Source organism: Mercenaria mercenaria, chromosome 16 (assembly GCF_021730395.1).
Source record: "Mercenaria mercenaria strain notata chromosome 16, MADL_Memer_1, whole genome shotgun sequence".
Lineage (NCBI taxonomy): Eukaryota > Metazoa > Mollusca > Bivalvia > Venerida > Veneridae > Mercenaria > Mercenaria mercenaria.
In genome coordinates, this window is record NC_069376.1 from 37,074,285 (window position 1) to 37,093,974 (window position 19,690).

General features: G+C 36.6%; 1 long non-coding RNA gene across 4 annotated transcripts in view; it reads left to right on the plus strand.

Moving 5' to 3' along the window:
- LOC128549632 (uncharacterized) overlaps positions 1 to 19,351 on the plus strand; it is a 34,864-nt gene extending 15,513 nt beyond the window's left edge. For 2 of the 4 annotated variants that reach the window (XR_008367829.1, XR_008367832.1), the window contains exons 4-6: positions 15,622 to 15,719; positions 17,283 to 17,403; positions 18,456 to 19,351. This is a non-coding gene — a long non-coding RNA (uncharacterized LOC128549632). The remainder of the gene's footprint in view (positions 1 to 15,621; positions 15,720 to 17,282; positions 17,404 to 18,455) is intronic. The other 2 variants (XR_008367830.1, XR_008367831.1) reach the window with 2 other exon arrangements.
- The last annotated feature ends 339 nt before the right edge of the window (positions 19,352 to 19,690 follow it).

The following is a 19,690-nucleotide window of genomic DNA, read 5'->3' on the forward strand; positions in this document are numbered from 1 at the left end:
ATGCAGTAAAGTATAAATAATTAAATTGTAATGTTTTTCCAAGTATTAAAACCTGACAGGTTCTCTATCCGCTTTTAACGTAGAATGTAAACATTGAAATGTATAACATGTATGCACTTTTTTCAAAACTGAATGTATGAGTAATGGTTCAGCAGAACACAACTATTGTGAAGGCGCCACCGACAATTTTTACAACATTCCATGGACTTTGATATAAATGAAAGTATTTCTATAGCGAACACCTAAACATGATTGTTTCTATTGTACAGCAATAACTTTACGTTTTAACTTTCATGCTGAAACTTTATATGAATTTATGCACCCATTTCAAATTTACTCCAGCCTGCGTATGGCTATAATTAATGTGTAAAATGATAACGACAAATACATTTGTCATACTGATTAAATTGTTGTACCTTGCTCAGACGTCATCCAGTCATTTATGAAAGTGCCAAGAAATGTTCTCGACGTAAAGATAAGATGTACATAAGAATTTTCTAAAAGTTAAAACAGTAAGTATATTGTTTAGACTTCGCAACACTGTATGTGAGACGTTGTCACATATTGTCTGCTATCGTTGCGGTCTTGCAACATTTATGTAGCTTACATAAGTTTATTTGTAACTAGCTCGTTGTATCTTCCAAAATGCTTCAAAAAGCTAATATAGCTTCCACACTTCAAATTCATCTTTTCAGTTATGAAAACGTAGAATCAATGCTTCATTGCACATAATATTAAATGAATCAACAAGGTCATACGGAGCGACACCGCAACGAAATCGTTGAGATATGTCACATGATATCGTTGGGACATGACTTACGTCGGAACGTAGTTCTCCCGGAGTGTACATGTGGAAGCCCAGGATGAAGTACTCCAAAGACTAAGTATTTTTAAGATTTCTTATGGTTGCCATTCTTCTGTGACAAGACCGTATGGTGGGGGTATGAGTCACTCCTGTGACAGTTCTAGTTTGAATAGTCCAGCATTGGCTGTCTTACTGACAGCTCTGGTTAATAAACTGGGTTTTAGGAATTATGTCTCCCCCAGGAGACATATTGTTTTTGCCCTGTCCGTCCGTCCGTCCTTCCGTCCGTCCGTCCGTCACACTTCATTTCCGAGCAATAACTGGAGAACCATTTGACCTAGAACCTTCAAACTTCATAGGGTTGTAGGGCTGCTGGAGTAGACGACCCCTATTGTTTTTGGGGTCACTCCGTCAAAGGTCAAGGTCACAGGGGCCCGAACATTGAAAACCATTTCCGATCAATAACTAGAGAACCACTTGACCCAGAATGTTGAAACTTCGTAGGATGATTGGTCATAAAGAGTAGATGACCCCTATTGATTTTGGGGTCACTCCATCAAAGGTCAAGGTCACAGGGGCCTGAACATGGAAAACCATTTCCGATCAATAACTAGAGAACCACTTGACCCAGAATGTTGAAACTTCGTAAAATGATTGTACATGCAAAGTAGATGACCCCTATGGATTTTGGGGTCACTCCATTAAAGGTCAAGGTCACAGGGGCCCGAACATTGAAAACCATTTCCGGTCAGTAACTTGAGAACCACTTGACCCAGAATGTTGAAACTTCATAGGATGATTGGTCATGAAGAGTAGATGACCCCTATTGATTTTGGGGTCACTCTGTCAAAGGTCAAGGTCACAGGGGCCTGAACATGGAAAACTATTTCCGATCAATAACTAGAGAACCACATGACCCAGAATGTTGAAACTTCATAGGATGATTGTACATGCAAAGTAGATGACCCCTCTCGATTTTGGGGTCACTCCATTAAAGGTCAAGGTCACAGGGGCCTGAACATTGAAAACCATTTCCGGTCAGTAACTTGAGAACCACTTGACCCAGAATGTTGAAACTTCATAGGATGATTGGTCATGAAGAGTAGATGACCCCTATTGATTTTGGGGTCACTCTGTCGAAGGTCAAGGTCACAGGGGCCTGAACATTGAAAACCATTTCCGATCAATAACTAGAGAACCACTTGACCCAGAATGTTGAAACTTCATAGGATGATTGTACATGCAAAGTAGATGACCCCTAACGATTTTGGGGTCACTCTGTGAAAGGTCAAGGTCACAGGGGCCTAAACATTGAAAACCATTTCCGGTCAGTAACTTGAGAACCACTTGACCCAGAATGATGAAACTTCATAGGATGATTGGTCATGCAGAGTAGATGACCCCGAATGATTTTGGGGTCACTCTGTTAAAGGTCAAGGCCTCAGGGGCCTGAACATGGAAAACAATTTCCAGTCAATAACTTGAGAACCTCTCGACCCAGAATGTTGAAACTTCATAGGATGATTGTTCATGCAGAGTAAATGACCCCTATTGTTTTTGGGGTCACTCAGTTAAAGGTCAAGGTCACAGGGGCCTGAACATTGATAACCAGTTCTGATCAATAACTTGAGAACCACTTGACCCAGAATGTTGAAACTTCATAGGATGATTGAACATGCAGAGTAGATGACCCCTATTGATTTTGGGGTCAGTCTATTAAAGGTCAAGGTCACAGTGGCCTGTTCATGTAAAATCATTTTTTGGAAATAACTTGAGAACCACTTGACCTACAATGTTGAAACTTAATAGGATGATTGGACATGCAGAGTAGATGACCCCTATTTATTTTGAGGTCACTTGATCAAAGGTCAAGGTCACAGAAGCCTGAACAGTGACTTGAGAACCACTAGGCCAAGAGTGTTGAAATTTAGCGGGATGATTGGACATGCAAAGTAGATGATCCCTATTGCAGCCAACCATCAGTGTCTCTTTGACTTTCGTTCCTGACCCCTATTGACTTCTTGCCTATAGGACTTTGCATTGGGGGAGACATGCGCTTTTTTACAAAAGCATTTTCTAGTTTCAATTGTGTTTCAGTACGCACGCTGTATGAATTCAGTTGGGTTTTCTGCAAATTTAATTGCATAAAGATGCAAAAACGCAGCTTATCTGGAGCTCTGACACAAGGAACATAACTGTTACCAATATTTAATGAATTTTCCACCACTTTTACCTAGAATTTCAGGTTAAAGTTTTGATGTATTTTCACTCTATCTCAGTTATTTCTAAATGGATTTGATTCAAACTTAAAATAGTTGTTCAACATCATCACTCACATCATATGACACAGAGCCATAACTCTTGCACCAGTATTTCATGAAATATCTCCCCTTTTTACTTAGAATTTCAGGTTAAAGTTTTGGTGCACTATCACTCTATCTCAGTTATTACTAAATAGATTTGATTCAAACTTAAAATAGTTGTTCCACCTTATCACCCACGTCATATGACACAAGGTGCACAACTCTGGCACCAATTTTTCATGAATTATGCCCCCTTTTACTTGGAATTTAAGGTTAATTTTGATGCATTTTCACTATATCTTAGTTACTACTAAATGGATTTGATTCAGACTTGAAGTAGTTGTTCCACATCATCACCCACATCATATGACACAAGGTGCATAACTCTTGCACCAATATTTTATGAATTATGCCCCATTTTTGCTTAGAATTATACTTATTTAGTGTTTTGATACACTTTATCTTTATCCCTCTTATAACTATAAAATATTTCTGACACAGACTCAGGCTATTGTGCAATATCTTTATCTACCATTGGAGTCATTAAACGCTCCAGTGACAGCTCCAGTTTCCTCAGATGTGCCCTGTTTCACTATCCAGCATCGGAATAGTCGAGCGCGCTGTCTTCTGTGACAGCTCTTGTTATACGCCCATTTGAAAAACGGGACGTATTATGGGAACGCCACTGGCGGGCGGGCGGTTGGTCCACAGACTTTGTCCGGAGCATAGCTTCTTCATGCATGGAGGGATTTTGATGAAACTTGGCACAATTGTTCACCATTATGAGACGGAGTGTTGTGCGCAAAAACCAGGTCCCTAGGTCTAAGGTCAAGGTCACACTTAGAGGTCAAAGGATACAAGAATGAAAATTTTGTGTCTGAGCATTTCTTCTTCATGCATGGAGGGATTTTGATATAACTTGGTACAAATGTTCACCACTTTGAAACAAAGTGTCATGCACAGGAACAAGGTCCCTAGGTCTAAGGTCATGGTCACACTTAGAGGCCAAAGGTCAGATGCAAGAGTGACTTTGTCTGGAGTATTTCTTCTTCATGCATGGAGGGATTTTGATGTAAGTCTGCACAATTGTACACCACCATGAGATGGAGTGTCATGTGCAGGTCCCTTGTTTATAATTACTTCCCTTTGTTCTTACTATAAATAGCTTATATTGTAACTTTTTCATTACTAGTCGTAGAAAAATTGAGACCACTTTTCTGTAGTACAACATGCATGTTACATCCAATTCTGAGGTGTAATTTGACCTATCTCTACCTGGTAAGGATTTTTTTGTGGACTTAGAATTTTTTTTTCTTTTTAGCTCATCTGATTTTTTGAAAAAAAAATGATGAGTTATTGTCATCATTTGATCGGTGTCGGCGTCGGCGTTGCCTGGTTAAATTTTATGTTTAGGTCAGCTTTTCTCCTAAACTATCAAAGCTATTGCTTTGAAACTTGCAACACTTGTTCACCATCATAAGCTGACCCTCTACAGCAGGAAACATAACTCCATCCTGCTTTTTGCAAGATTTATGGCCCCTTTTGTACTTAGAAAATATCAGATTTCTTGGTTAAGTTTTATGTTAAGGTCAACTTTTCTCCTAAACTATCAAAGCTATTGCTTTGAAACTTGCAACACTTGTTCACCATCATAAGCTGACCCTGTGCATCAAGAAACATAGTTTCATCCTGCTTTTTGCAAGAATTATTGCCCCTTTTGGACTTAGAAAATCAGTATTCTTGGTTAAGTTTTATGTTTAGGTCAGCTTTTCTCCTAAACTATCAAAGCTATTGCTTTAAAACTTACAACACTTGTTCACCATCATAAGCTGACCATGTACAGCAAGAAACATAACTCATCCTGCTTTTTGCAAGATTTATGGCCCCGTTTGGACTTAGAAAATATCAGATTTCTTGGTTAAGTTTTATGTTTAGGTCAACTTTTTCTCTTAAACTATCAAAGCTATTGCTTTGAAACTTTCAACACTTGTTCACCATCATAAGCTGACCCTGTACATCAAGAAACATAACTCCATCCTGCTTTTTGCAATAATTATTGCCCCTTTTGGACTTAGAAAATCAGTTTTCTTGGTTGAGTATTATGTTTAAGTCAGCTTTTCTCCTAAACTATCAAAGCTATTACTTTATAACTTGCAACAGTTTTTCACCATCATAAGTGGACGCTGTACATCAAGAAACATAACTCTATGCTGCTTTTTGCAAGAATGATGGCCCTTTTTAGACTTAGAAAATCATGGGTAGGACAATATTTCTATTATACAAAAAAAATCAGATGAGCGTCAGCACCCGCAAGGCGGTGCTCTTGTTTTTACTTCCCTTAGTTGTTACTATAAATAACTTATATTGTAACTTTTTTTATAATTGACCGTAGGGAAAAACCAAGACCACTTTTCTGTGGTACAACATAGAGATTACTTTCAAATTTTAGATGTATTTTAAAGTATCTCTAACTGCTAAGGAGTTTTTTTGTGGATTTAGAAAAACAAAAGAATTACAATAATTACTACACAACCACAGAATTAAAATTCCATTTGCAGATACAGGTGCTAGTGTAAAGAAATTTGCTATAACGGGCGTATATTGTGACATTCTGGTCCCAATTTCACGAAAACACTTAAGTAATTACTTAGTTAAGTCTGTTATTTAAAAATCGTACTATTGCTTAATATATTGGTATTTAATGTTGATTTTTTGCTATAACAATGTATTTAGAGATGAATTATACTATGGTTAGTAGTATTTGTCTGCAATACTTATTTCGTTCATGAAAATATGATATTTCTATTTAAGCACGATATAATGAACTTAAGTATTTGCTTAAGTATATTCCTTATTTCTATATTTAGTTTTAAGTAAAATTAAGAACTGTTATATTTTTATCTATGAAATAGTCATATATGGTCCTGTTATAGATGAAAAAGTCATGACTGAAAACACATAAAGGGGAAAAAGAAGCATTTGAAATAACAGACTTAGTTAAGCAAATACTTAAGTTTTTTCGTGAAATCGGGGCCTGGCACTCCTGTTCACTGTTATAAACTAACTTATATTGAACAGGTTCCATTACTTTTTCTTATTTTTACAAAATTATGCCCTTTTGACGTAGCAATTTTTGGTTAATTTTTTACATGTAAGCTACTAGCTTTGTATACCTACTTCTGGGAATGATTTGAAATGTTCACACACTTGTCCACTCTATTGAGCTGACAGGAAAATTTGTACAGGTTGCATACGGTAACTCTTTTTAGCTCACCTGTCACATAGTGACAAGGTGAGCTTTTGTGATCACCCTTCGTCCGTCGTCAGTCTGTGCGTGCGTGCGTCAACAATTTCTTGTCTGCACGATAGTGGTTTCATTTATGATTTTATTTTAACCAAACTTGCACACAACTTGTATCACCATAAGATCTCGGTTCCTTTCTTGAACTGGCCAGATCCCATTATGGGTTCCAGAGTTATGGCCCCTGAAAGGGCCAAAATTAGCTATTTTGACCTTGTCTGCACAATAGCAGCTTTATTTATAACTTGATTTTTACCAAACTGGCACACAACTTGTATCACCATAAGATCTTGGTTCCTGTCTTGAACTGACCAGAATCCTTTATGGGTTCCAGAGTTATTGCCCCTTTTGTTACTATACTGTATACATACAGTCTATATACATACAGTCCACATAATTATGCAATCTTGTGTGCGTCAAATTGCAATGTACTGTGTCAGTGCATGCGGGGGTTACATTCATCACCTTTAGTGATAGCTCTAGTTTTCATTTGGGTCCGCCCCCTATCTCTAGAGTTATGGCCCCTGAAATAGTCAAAAATGCACATTTTCATCTTGTGACACGCCTAGCTCAAAAAGTGTTTGATATAAATTGATGAAACCTTGCACGAGTCTTTATCATGATATGAACTTGGGCACCTCCTATTTTTTGTCTGGCTCCGCCCCCAACTTTTAGAGTTATGGCCCCAGATGTAGTCAAAAATGCACATTTTCACCTTGTGACACTCCTAGCTCAAAAAGTATTTAATATAGATTCATGAAACCTTGCAGGAGTCTTAATCATGATATGAACTTGCGCACCTCCTATTTTTCATCTGGGTCTGCCCCCTATTTCTAGAGTTATGGCCCCTGAAATAGTCAAAAATGCACATTTTCACCTTTGACACGCCTAGCTCAAAAAGTATTTGACATAAATTGATGAAACCTTGCATGAATCTTTATCACTTTATCATGATATGAACTTGCGCACCTCCTATTTTTCATCTGGGTCCGCCCCCCCCCCCCTCATTTCCAGAGTTACGGCCCCTGAAATAGTAAAAAAATGCACATTTTCACCTAATTATGTGCCTCACTCAAAAAGTATTTAATGTAAATTCATGAAACCTTGCTTGAGTCTTAATCATGATATGACCTTGCACACTTGGCATTCTTCTTGAGAATTTTAGCCTTTATTACAGAGTTATGGCCCTTGAAATAGCCAAAATAGTGGATTTTTTGTTTGTGATGCTCATAGCTCAAAAAGTATATGGTATAGAATAATGAATCCATTTCATAAAATTTTTTTTGAGGCTATACCCCATTAAGACTGCAAACATTTGAATGATTTCCCCTTATTTGTGACAAATGTACCAGTGGGGGGCACACCCTGTGTCCTACAGACACATTCTAGTTACAAACTGTGCATCATTTTCGACTTCTGTAGTCATTCAGTAGACAAAGCTGTTAAATAGTTGAGTGTTGCTGTGCTGCTGTAGCTATTCTTTTTCCAACCATTTTCCTTTTACGCCCGTTTTGGTAAACCGGGATGTATTATATGACGGCACTTGCATCTGTCCATCTGTTCGTCATAATTCTTATTCAGAGCATAACTTTATAACAGTTAAAGATATTAACTTTAAACATGGCATATAGGTAGATGGCAATTAAATGATGCGCAGAGCACTAAAGTAGACTAAAGGTCAAGGTCATAAATTGAGCTTAAAGGTCAAAATTGTCCATCATATTTTGTGTTCAGAGCATAACTAAATAATCGTGCAAAATATTGACTTTAAACTTGGTATGTAGGTAAGTGGCAATAACATGATATACAGAGCACATGAACCATATCTGTAGGTCAGAAGTCAAGGTCACAAATTGAGCTCAAAGATCAAATTTGTTTGTTTTATTCATGTCCAGAACATAGCTTATTAACCATTCAAAGTATTCACTTCAAACTTTGGTTGTCGGGCCCGCCCGCTTAGCTCAGTAGGTAGAGTGTTGGTCTACGGATCACAGGGTCACCGGGCGGGGCGTATGTTCTCCGTGACGCTTTGATAAAAGACATTGTGTCTGAAACCATTCGTCTTCCACCTCTGATTCTTGTTGGGTAGTTGGCAGTTACTTGCGGAGAACAGGTTTGTACTGGTACAGAATCCAGGAACACTGATTAGGTTAACTGCCCGCTGTTACATGACTGAAATACTGTTGAAAAACGGCGTTAAACCCAAAACAAACAAACAAAATTGGTTGTGGGTAGATGGTGATGAGACAATGTGCAGAGTGCTTGAACCAGGGTGGTAGGTCAAAGGTCCAGGTCACAGCAAGATGAAATCTGCCATTATATTTCATGTCTAGAGCATAACTTAAGAACTATTAAAGGTATTGACTTGAAGCTTAGAATATATAGGCACTGCAGGTGTTGATCCAGACTTCCAACTATCTACATTGATCATTTTCGAATCAAGAACGATTTTGATAGGCTATTTTCCACTTTTGGCAATATAGTGAGTTGGGTTGACTTTGGGCTCTTGTATCATTTTAACAAATCTGAAACTGTAACAGGAGTCTTTATTGATAAGAGATCTTTAAGACACCCCGCAGAATTATCTGTATTCTTTTGTTTCCATGATGGTGACCATACATAATTTGCCTGGACAAATTTGAAAAATATGGGTGTCTATAGTTACAAACTAACAGTGACATATATTAGGCCAATACAACCTGTTTAATGTCTAAACATTTTATTGAATTTATCTGGCACAGTATTTGATGTATTAAGTTGAACAGAGACCACACTTAGTTTCTTCATAGTAAGATAGTTATCTATGTTTATGCCCCCCTTCGAAGAAGGAGGGATATATTGTTTTGCAGATGTCAGTCGGTCGGTCGGAATGTAGACCAATCAGTTTCCGGATGATAACTCAAGAATGCTTGGGCCTAGGATCATGAAAGTTGATAGGGAGGTTGATCATCACCAGCAGATGACCCCTATTGATTTTGAGGTCTGTATGTCAAAGGTCAAGGTCACAGTGACCCTGAATAGTAAAACGGTTTCTGGATGATAACTCAAGAACACTTTGGCCTAGGATCATGAAAGTTGATAGGGAGGTTGATAATGACCAACAGATGACCCCTATTGATTTTGATATCAGTATGTTAAAGGTCAAGGTCTCAGTGACCCTGAACAGTAAAACCGTTTCCGGATGATAACTCAAGAATGCTTAGGCCTAGTGTCACAAAAGTTGATAGGGAGGTTGATCATGACCAGCAGATGACCCCTAATGATTTTGAGGTCAGTATGTCAAAGGTCAAGGTCACAGTGACCAAGAACAGTAAAATAGTTTCCAGGCAATAACTCAAGAACGTTTGGGCCTAGTGTTAGGAAAATTGATAGTTAGGTTGGCTATGACCAGCAGATGACCCCTCTTGATATTGAGGTCATTAGGTCAAAGGTCAAGGTCGCATTGGCCAGGAACAGTTAAACGGTTTCTGATCTTCTTGTCCAAAACCATAGGGCCTCCGGCTTTGATATTTGGTATGTAGCAAAATCTGGTGATCCTCTACCACGATTGTTCAGATTATTTCCCTGGGGTCAAATATGGCCCCACCCTGGGGGTCACATGGTTTATATAGACTTTTACAGGAAAAAACTTTGGAAAACCTCTTGTCCGAAACCACAGGGCCTAGTGCTTTGATATTTTGTATATAACATCATCTAGTGGTCCTCTACTAAGATTATTCAAATTATTTCCCTAGGGTCAAATATGGCTCCGCCCTGGGGGTCACATGGTTTACATAGAATGATATAAAGAAAAACTTTGAAAATCTTCTTGTCCAAACCACAAAGACTATGGCTTTGATATTTTGTAATGTAGCATCATTTAGTGGTTCTCTACCAAGTTTGTTCAAATTATCCTTCTAGGGTCAAATATGGCCCCGCCCCAAGGGTCATTTTGTTCATAATTATAGACTTATATAGGGAAAAACTTGGAATCTTCATGTCCATAACTCACATCATTCAAATTTGGACCACATGTATAGTTTTGAGTGGCAAGATGAACCTTGACATGAGTTGACCTTGATCTTGACCTAGTGACCTACTTTCACCTTTCTGTAGCTACAGCCTTCAAATTTGGACCACGTGCACAGGTTTGTGTACCGAAAAAAACTTTGACCTTGTTATTGACCTAGTGACCTACTTTCACATGTTTGAAGGTACAGGCTTTAAATTTGGACCACATGCATAGTTTTTAGTTCCAAAATAAAATTTGACCTTGATTTTGACCTAGTGACCTACTTTCACATTTCTCAAGCTACAGCCTTCAAATTTGAACCACAAGCATAGTTTTGTGTACTGAAATGAACTTTGATCTTGAGACGGACCTAGTGACCTACTTTCACATTTCTGAAGGTACAGGCTTCAAATTTGGACCACTTGCATAGTTTTGTGTTCCGAAATAAAATTTGACCTTGATTTTGACCTAGTAACCTACTTTCACATTTCTCAAGCTACAGCCTTCAAATTTGAACCACATGCATAGTTCTTTGTACCGAAATTAAAATTGATCTTGAGATTGACCTAGTGACCTACTTTCACATTTCTGAAGCTACAGGCTTCAAATTTGGACCGCATGCATATTTTTGTGTTCTGAATTGAAATTTGACATTGATTTTTACCTATTACCTACTTTCACATTTCTCAAGCTACAGCCTCCAAATTTGAAGCACATGCATACAAAATGTAGTTCTGTCTACCGAAATGAACTTTGACCTTGAAATTGATCTAGTGACCTGCTTTCACATTTCTGAAGCCACAGCTTTCAAATTTGGACCCCATACACATTGTTTTGTACCGAAATGAAATTTGACCTTGATTTTGACCTTGAGCTGGTCTTGAAATTTGGAACATTCGAAAATGGCTCAGTGGATGGCGCCAAGATCACTCTGTAATCTCTTGTTAGGTTAATAGGTTAAAGGTCAAGGTCAGATTAAACCAGAATGGTAGAACTTTTGTTTACAGTGAGCATATAATTTCTGTTCCTTGTGCAATTACTGAATGCATCAAGGGGGGCATTTCGTGTTCGACGAGCTCTTGCTTTAATAAAGTAAAACGTATATAATTTAGGCCATCTTAAAAAAATTGTTTGCAGTTACCCGACCCAGGATTTTAACCATGGGTAGATAGGTAGGTTATTAAAAAAAGAATTCCTCAAAGGAAGTGATCCTTACCTATATATGTGACAATTTCTTACTAGTTAAGAATACACTATATACACCCCGGGGTGTAAGATAGATTTTTCTAGCACTGGTAAAAACACTAGAAATCCACATCTGGTATGCAAGAAACAAATATATTAATACATCACTGTTGCAGTATAAAATATAAATGTCTATTTTTAGCTCACCTGTCACAAAGTGACAAGGTGAGCTTTTGTGATCGCGCGGTGTCCGTCGTCCGTCGTGAGTCTGTGCGTCCGTAAACTTTTGCTTGTGACCACTCTAGAGGTCACATTTTTCATGGGATCTTTATGAAAGTTGGTCAGAATGTTCATCTTGATGATATCTAGGTCAAGTTTGAAACTGGGTCACGTGCCGTCAAAAACTAGGTCAGTAGGTCTAAAAATAGAAAAACCTTGTGACCTCTCTAGAGGCCATATATTTCATAAGAGCTTCATGAAAATTGGTCAGAATGTTCACCTTGATGATATCTAGGTCAAGTTCGAAACTGGGTCACGTGGGTTCAAAAACTAGGTCAGTAGGTCTAAAAATAGAAAAACCTTGTGACCTCTCTAGAGGCCATATTTTTCATGAGATCTTCATGAATATTGGTCAGAATGTTTACCTTGATGATATCTAGGTCAAATTCGAAACTGGGTCACGTAGGGTCAAAAACTAGGTCATTAGGTCTAAAAATAGAAAAACCTTGTGACCTCTCTAGAGGCCATATTTCTCAATGGATCTTCATGAAAATTGGTCAGAATGTTCACCTTGATGATATCTAGGTCAAGTTCGAAACTGGGTCAAGTGGGGTTAAAAACTAGGTCAGTAGATCTAAAAATAGAAAAACCTTGTGACCTCTATAGAGGCCATATTTTTCATGAGATCTTTATGAATATTGGTCAGAATGTTCATCTTGATGATATCTAGGTCAAGTTTGAAACTGGGTCATGTGGGGTCAAAAACTAGGTCAGTAGATCTAAAAATAGAAAAACCTTGTGACCTCTCTAGAGGCCATATTTCTCAATGGATCTTCATGAAAATTGGTCAGAATGTTCACCTTGATGATATCTAGGTCAAGTTCGAAACTGGGTCACGTGCGGTCAAAAACTAGGTCAGTAGGTCTAAAAATAGGAAAACCTTGTGACCTCTCTAGAGGCGATATTTTTCAATTGATCTTCATGAAAATTGGTCAGAATGCTTACCTTGAAGATATCTAGGTCAAGTTTGAAACTGGGTCACGTGGGGTCAAAAACTAGGTCAGTAGATCTAAAAATAGAAAAACCTTGTGACCTCTCTAGAGGCCATATTTTTCATGAGATCTTCATGATTATTGGTCAGAATGTTCACCTTGATGATATCTAAGTCAAGTTCGAAACTGGGTCACGTGGGGTCAAAAACTAGGTCAGTAGATCTAAAAATAGAAAAAACCTTGTGACCTCTCTAGAGGTCATATTTCTCAACGGATCTTCATGAAAATTGGTGAGAATGTTCAGCTTGATGATATCTAGGTCAGGTTTGTAACTGGGTCATGTGCGGTCAAAAACTAGGTCAGTAGGTGGAAAAATATAAAAACCTTGTGACCTCTCTAGAGGCCATATTTTTCACGAGATCTTCATGAAAATTGGTGAGAATGTTCACCTTGATGATATCTAGGTCAAGTTTAAAAGTGGGTCACGTGCCTTCAAAAACTAGGCCATTAGGTCAAATAATAGAAAAACCTTGTGACCTCTCTAGAGGCCATATTTTGCAATGGATCTTCATGAAAATTGGTCAGAATTTTTTATCTTGATGATATCTAGGTCACATGTTCTCAAAAACTAGGTCATTATGTCAAATAATAGAAATAATGACGTCATACTCAGTTCAACACTGGGTCATGTGGGGATAGGTGAGCGATTCAGAACCATCATGGTCCTCTTGTTGTCTTCCACTTGTAGTGTACATATCCATTCCTTATAGTATATTTTTCCAATGTATCAGATACGTAATCTCGGAAATTCGCTTTTACACGCTAAGAAAATTTTACATGTATCTGAAGAAGGCAGAGCTTAAGGTTTATGAATACATTTGTATATCATCAAAACACAGAAATATTTGATAAACGAATAAAATCTTTACCAACAATCTACCTAACCATTACATGTTCTGCCATACTGTCCTGTATGTTGGATATAATACTTAAAATATTTTTAAAAAAGTTGTTCCGCTTTAAAATGAATGCCATTTGTAATGAAATAAAAGTAAAGAATTGCTAAAAACTGTGTTCCACCTAGTTACTGAAATTTCAACACTGGGACATTATTGCAAATGCATCAAAACAAACATGTAACAGTTATTTGAAAATGGTGTTTTTAAAGGTGTTTAACTGGCTGGAAGTGTACTCCTTTTGTGCAGTCTTTTTAGGGAATTCAATATATATATTAAAATAAATAAATAACATTTGAAATTTGATTATTGTCTTTAGTTGGACTGAGGCAATCAGGGTAGATAGCTTTGGACTGATTTTATGTCAAATTACCTTCCTTTGTTTCAAATTAAAATGGGTGTATCTCAGTAACCAACGAAGATACTGATTTGAAATGTCATTTGTGCCATCAGATGGACTCAGACAATCAGGGTAGATTACTTTTAACTGAATTTGACAAATTACCTCCCCATTATTTTCTTTACATAAACGAATATATCTCAGCAGCATCTAATGAGATTAGTTTTAAATGTTATTTAAGTCTTCCAGGGTAAGGAATAGTCATGTTAGTACAAAAATGCAGCATTTGAGACTAGGACCCTCAAACTTGGTATGGAAATTGGCCCTGACTAGGTCAAAAGGGACTGTTACAAGAAAATGTTTATCCCGATGATATTTAATGTGTATGCCTATGTGCTCTGTGTCAAAACTTGATCATATCATTTTGAGCAATGGTACTCAGGTGAGCGATACAGGGCCATCATGGCCCTCTTGTTAGCTGATTTTGCAGTTTGTGTGTTTGACTGAAAATATTTTTCTTGCATTAAACATAACTCCTAATTTCTTTTGATTTTTATTCAGCACTGACAATATTTTTCTAGAAAATTTAAATTACTGACATATAAATGGACTGGCCTCCAGCTGAATCGACAACATAATTTTTTTTTTTTTGATATCTGGAAATAAGTGCTATATTAAGAAGGCTTTAAAACTTAATTACTGACAAACTGTATGTTACAGAAACACGACAATTCGCTGTTTTTACAACTTTTTACGATGAAAATTGAAAAGTGTTTGTAATGCTTTGGATTATGAATATCTATATTTTGAAGTCATAATTCACTAATTCCGCTATAGCTCTATTGGTTACAACGACGGGAAAATGTCTTAATTGTTGCGGCGGTCCGTGATTCGATTTCCGACGAGATTATCTTTTTTACTTGATTTGGAATTTTTATAATATTTTAGAAACATTAACTCATATTCTAATGTTCATAATATGACCAAACTTAAATTTGAAAGAAAGATAATTTTTAGCCAAATCTGGAGGTCAGTGCCTTTAAAATGGGTCATAATGTGCTGCAGTCATTAGAAATATGTCACTTTTATATAGAATAAAGAAGAACAGCTATTTAGTGTGTTGTAACCTATAATTTGTGTGCATTCAGGTGTAATGACCCAAGGTCAAACATTTCCCTCTCATTTGCTTAAATTTCATTGGATTAGGCATTGCAGATTATCTGATCATTGCCTGTAGCTTTTTGTAACTGCAAACTTGTGATTTGTGCATTGATTATATTAAAATGATTTGAAAATTATTGGATTATAATACAGGTTAGATAATTTTACTAATATGTTCATTGGACTCATAAACTATATATCCAGTTATTATAAACTATCCAGTTTATTTTTTTTAAAACTTTAGGCTCATTGTATCTTGACAGTTTGGTAATATTTTGAGCAAGTGAATGTTTTATAAATTCATAAAAAGTCTTTCCTTTACCAGTCTCATGCATAATTTACATTGTAAGCCATTTAATCATTTGCAGACCATCAACTGGATCAAAGAGATTGTGGTGTGTGTGTGTGTGTGCTGTGTTGAGATACCATTGCTGAGGAAGAGTTGCATTCCAAGTTCCACAACTTAGTAAGCATTATTATGTTTGTAATGTATATTTTTACCTAGTATACATTTTTTTAGCAGGAATGTGCCATTGAACACACATATTTTAACCTACAATGTCATTACTTGGGAATAAAAAGCTGATGTTACGTCAGTTTTTTTGGGAATTAAACAGGTCAGAGCGATGGCCTGTTTGAACCAGGCTGGTTCATTTGAACTAGGCTGGTCCAATTGACCCATGACAAGACATGTATACATAGGCCAAATGAACCATAAAACATGTGCCGCACAGTTTTTTGGTTTTAGAAGAGGACTAACAATCATTGTGTGGATATTCGCATCATGGTATGGGCATTTTATGGTTTACTGCACTTTTACTTATGCAATGCAACTACATTTCTATGGGTTTGACACTTGCAACAATCTGCGAATCGCGTTGCAAACAGGTATCTTATTTTGTACACTTAGGTCACCACGGATTTTACAAAATTCTTAAAATAAAATATGGTAACTGTTGGAAAATCTTTATTTCGGCCATTTGTAAAATCCGAGAGATAAAGGAGGAAGAAACATACTTACTTCCGCTGATCTGAGATGCAACCGCATATTCGTATCCCCCTGCATCCTTAACTAAACTATGGCAACATTTATCTCCCTTTATACTGTTTCAGTTATCTCCCTGCTTTCGCCAGCATCAAATCATGGCTACTTTCAGTCACTTGATCATAATACATTTGGGAAAATTGCAAAAGGGCGACAAACTGATGAAACACAGTAAAATAATGTACAAAGGTTGAAAATTACCGTACATTCAATGCAAAAACTCATCCTTTACTGACAGTTCTAAATCTGTTCCTTATTCTCTTTGTTCTGCGGCAAAAATCTAGTCAAGACAGCTTATATGGTTTGTCTGAGCACGGAGTGCATGCTCAGAAGTAAGCATACATGCCAAAACAAGATTGCGAATGTGTTTCTAAGCGCATATTTTTACAAGTTTTTCATCACAATTTGATATTTATGACAAATATGGTTCATTAGGGCCATGTGTACATGTCTTGTTATGGGTCAATTGGACCAGCCTGGTTTAAATGAACCAGCTGGTGCAAACAGGCTATATCTCTGACCTGTTAAAAGAGCATGGTCTGAAACTCTGATTATTAATAATATAATATCATAGAAGAAAAACCTGGCTGATGAACTTTTGTTATTTAAATGCATGAGTATTCTAGACTTAGGTTTTATAGAATAAATAAAATCAACATCAAAACTTCAGTTATTGATCATAAAATTGACATTTTTGATGTCATTTTTGGCTATTTGCATTACTTAGAAATTATTCAATGTTAGGGTTTCAGTGAGGCCATTTCAGCTGGAGCATCAACCAGCTAAAATATCTTAGTGCCTTGCAATAAATTTTAAATGCATATTGTCATGTACAATAAAATCTGTAAAAAGATCCTTTGGAAGCAAAGAATGCAACCAAGAAGGATAATAGCAGATTCGGTCTGATCAAGTCTGTTCATGAAAAATCTTATCACCTGAAAACAAAAACTGCCATTCTTGCATAAAAACTTTTGCTGATTTCAGGCATGCACAAATGGGAGAAGATGTGTACAAAATTCTTGTGAGCATCCGCTGTTGTTGAACATGTTGGATATGCCATTCCTGGTCCAACATGGACAAAAAATGGACACAAAATTGATTAAAGGTTTTAGACTTTTACAATCTTTTCATCTGCATTAGATGTCATTAAAAATCTATTTTTCAGCCTTATTTTACTTTACTTTCAACTTGAAATAAGTGCTTCCTTTCTTGATAGACGACAGCATTGTGTCACAATTTAATCCCTGAGAATAATAAAAAACATTTTGAAAAATACAGTTTCATTTTTAGCTCATATGATTTTTTGAAGAAGAAAAATGAGTTATTGTCATCACTTGATCGATGTTGGCATTGCCTGGTTAAGTTTTATGTTTAGGTCAGCTTTTCTCCTAAACTATCAAAGCTATTGCTTTCAAACATGCAACACTTGTTCACCATCAAAAGCTGACTTTGTAAAGCAAGAAATATAACTCAGTCCTCCTTTTTTCAAGAATTTTGGCCCCTTTTGGACTTGGAAAATATCATATTAATAAATTTTGTCGGTTAAGTTTTGTGCTTAGGTAAACTTTTCTCCTAAATCATCAATGCTATTGCTGTGAAACTTGCAACACTTGTTCACCATCAAATGCTGACTCTGTACAGCAAGAAACATAACTCCATGTTTTCAAAAGCATTTTCATATTCTATGAGCCCGTCCGCTTAACTCAATAGGTTGAGCAGATCTACGGATCTCGGGGGCATAATATGTAAAACATTGATGTCTTTTACCAAATTGTTATGGAAAACATATTATGTTGGTAAAAGACATCAATGTCTTCTACCTCCAATTCATGTAGGGAAGTTGGCAGTTACTTGCAGAGATCAGGTTTGAACTGGTACAGAATCAATGGCAGGAACACACCTAGGTTAGGTTAACAGTCTGCATGATAACTGAATTATTTTTGAAGAAATGGTGTTTAACCTAAAACAAACGAATCATTCTTATGAATAATTAATTGAAGCAGTTAACTGAAATGAGTTATATGCATGTTGCAATAAATTGTTAAAATGTAGGTACACCTGCCTAGAACCTTGAATATGTTGCTATACTAGTATCTGGTAAAATTTAGTTTCTCTTACATGATTGTAAGTGTTGTGAATATTTTGTGTTTCTTTCAGGATGCGTGATTTCTTTTTACCTACACAGCGGACTGAAGACAAACCTACTCCATGAACCACTTCCAATTCTGCTTTCCAAATAAAATATAGAACTAAATGCAGTTCATCTAACGGAGTGGAGTCCAGCAATAATGTTGTGATTACCAGCAGTTCTAATAAGTGATCTACTCGGCCAGCAACCAGGAGATATGAACATTCAGTTGTAAACCATTGTGAGTGGTTGTATGTGGATTTTTAGAAGATCTGAACAGCTGGTTATGAAGCAGTGCATGTTTTTTTTTAAGTGGACATCAATATTCAGTTAAAACCAGTGTATGGATTTTTGAGCAAATTAAAATTGTGTATTATCAGAATGATATTTCTAAGGTGTTAAGAAATCACTTACTTTGACATTCAGAGAACAGAGACTATATGAATAGTGCAATTTAAATTAGTAGATTATCAAAATACATGAGAAATTGTACCACTTTCTGTTTGTTTTTGATGACTGGAGTAGAAAACGCAAACAGTAACAGTTGACAGTGAATTTTTTATTTAAAAATCAAAAGGTGTAAACAGAAAATTTAAAACTATTAAGAAAGTGGCTTTTTGTGTGAAAGTGGCACAGTCTGACATTTTACTGTCTAAAGAACAAGAAATTTACAGTCAAGTACAAATATCAACTGAGGGGTGAGTTACACATACTTTCTATGCAGGAAATGCAGATAATCTGTAATTATTAAAGCTTGTGTTGACATCAACACATTACTTAATTACTACTTAAGTTTGCACAACTTATTTTTGTGCATTAAACTGGAATAACTGCAGTTCCTGTATATATATAGTGTGTGCTTATTGTTTTGTTTTTAGGTCAATGCATGATTATTTTTTAGCTCACCAGTGTATAAAGTGCTCAAGGTGAGCTATTGTGACTGGTCATTGTTCGGCGTCCATCAACATTTGCCTTGTGAACACTCTACAGGCCACATTTGTGACCTAATCTTTATGAAACTTGGTCAGAATGTTAGTCTTGATGATCTCTAGGTCAGTTTCGAAACTGGGTCATGTGGGGTCAAAAACAAGGTCAGTAGGTCAGATCAAAGGAAAAGCTTGTGAACACTAGAGATCACATTTTTGACCCAATCTTTATGAAAATTAGAATGTAAGTCTTGATGATCTCTAGGTCAAGTTCGAAACTGGGTCATGTAGGTTCAAAAACTAGATCAGTAAATCAGATCAAAGGAATAGCTTGTGAA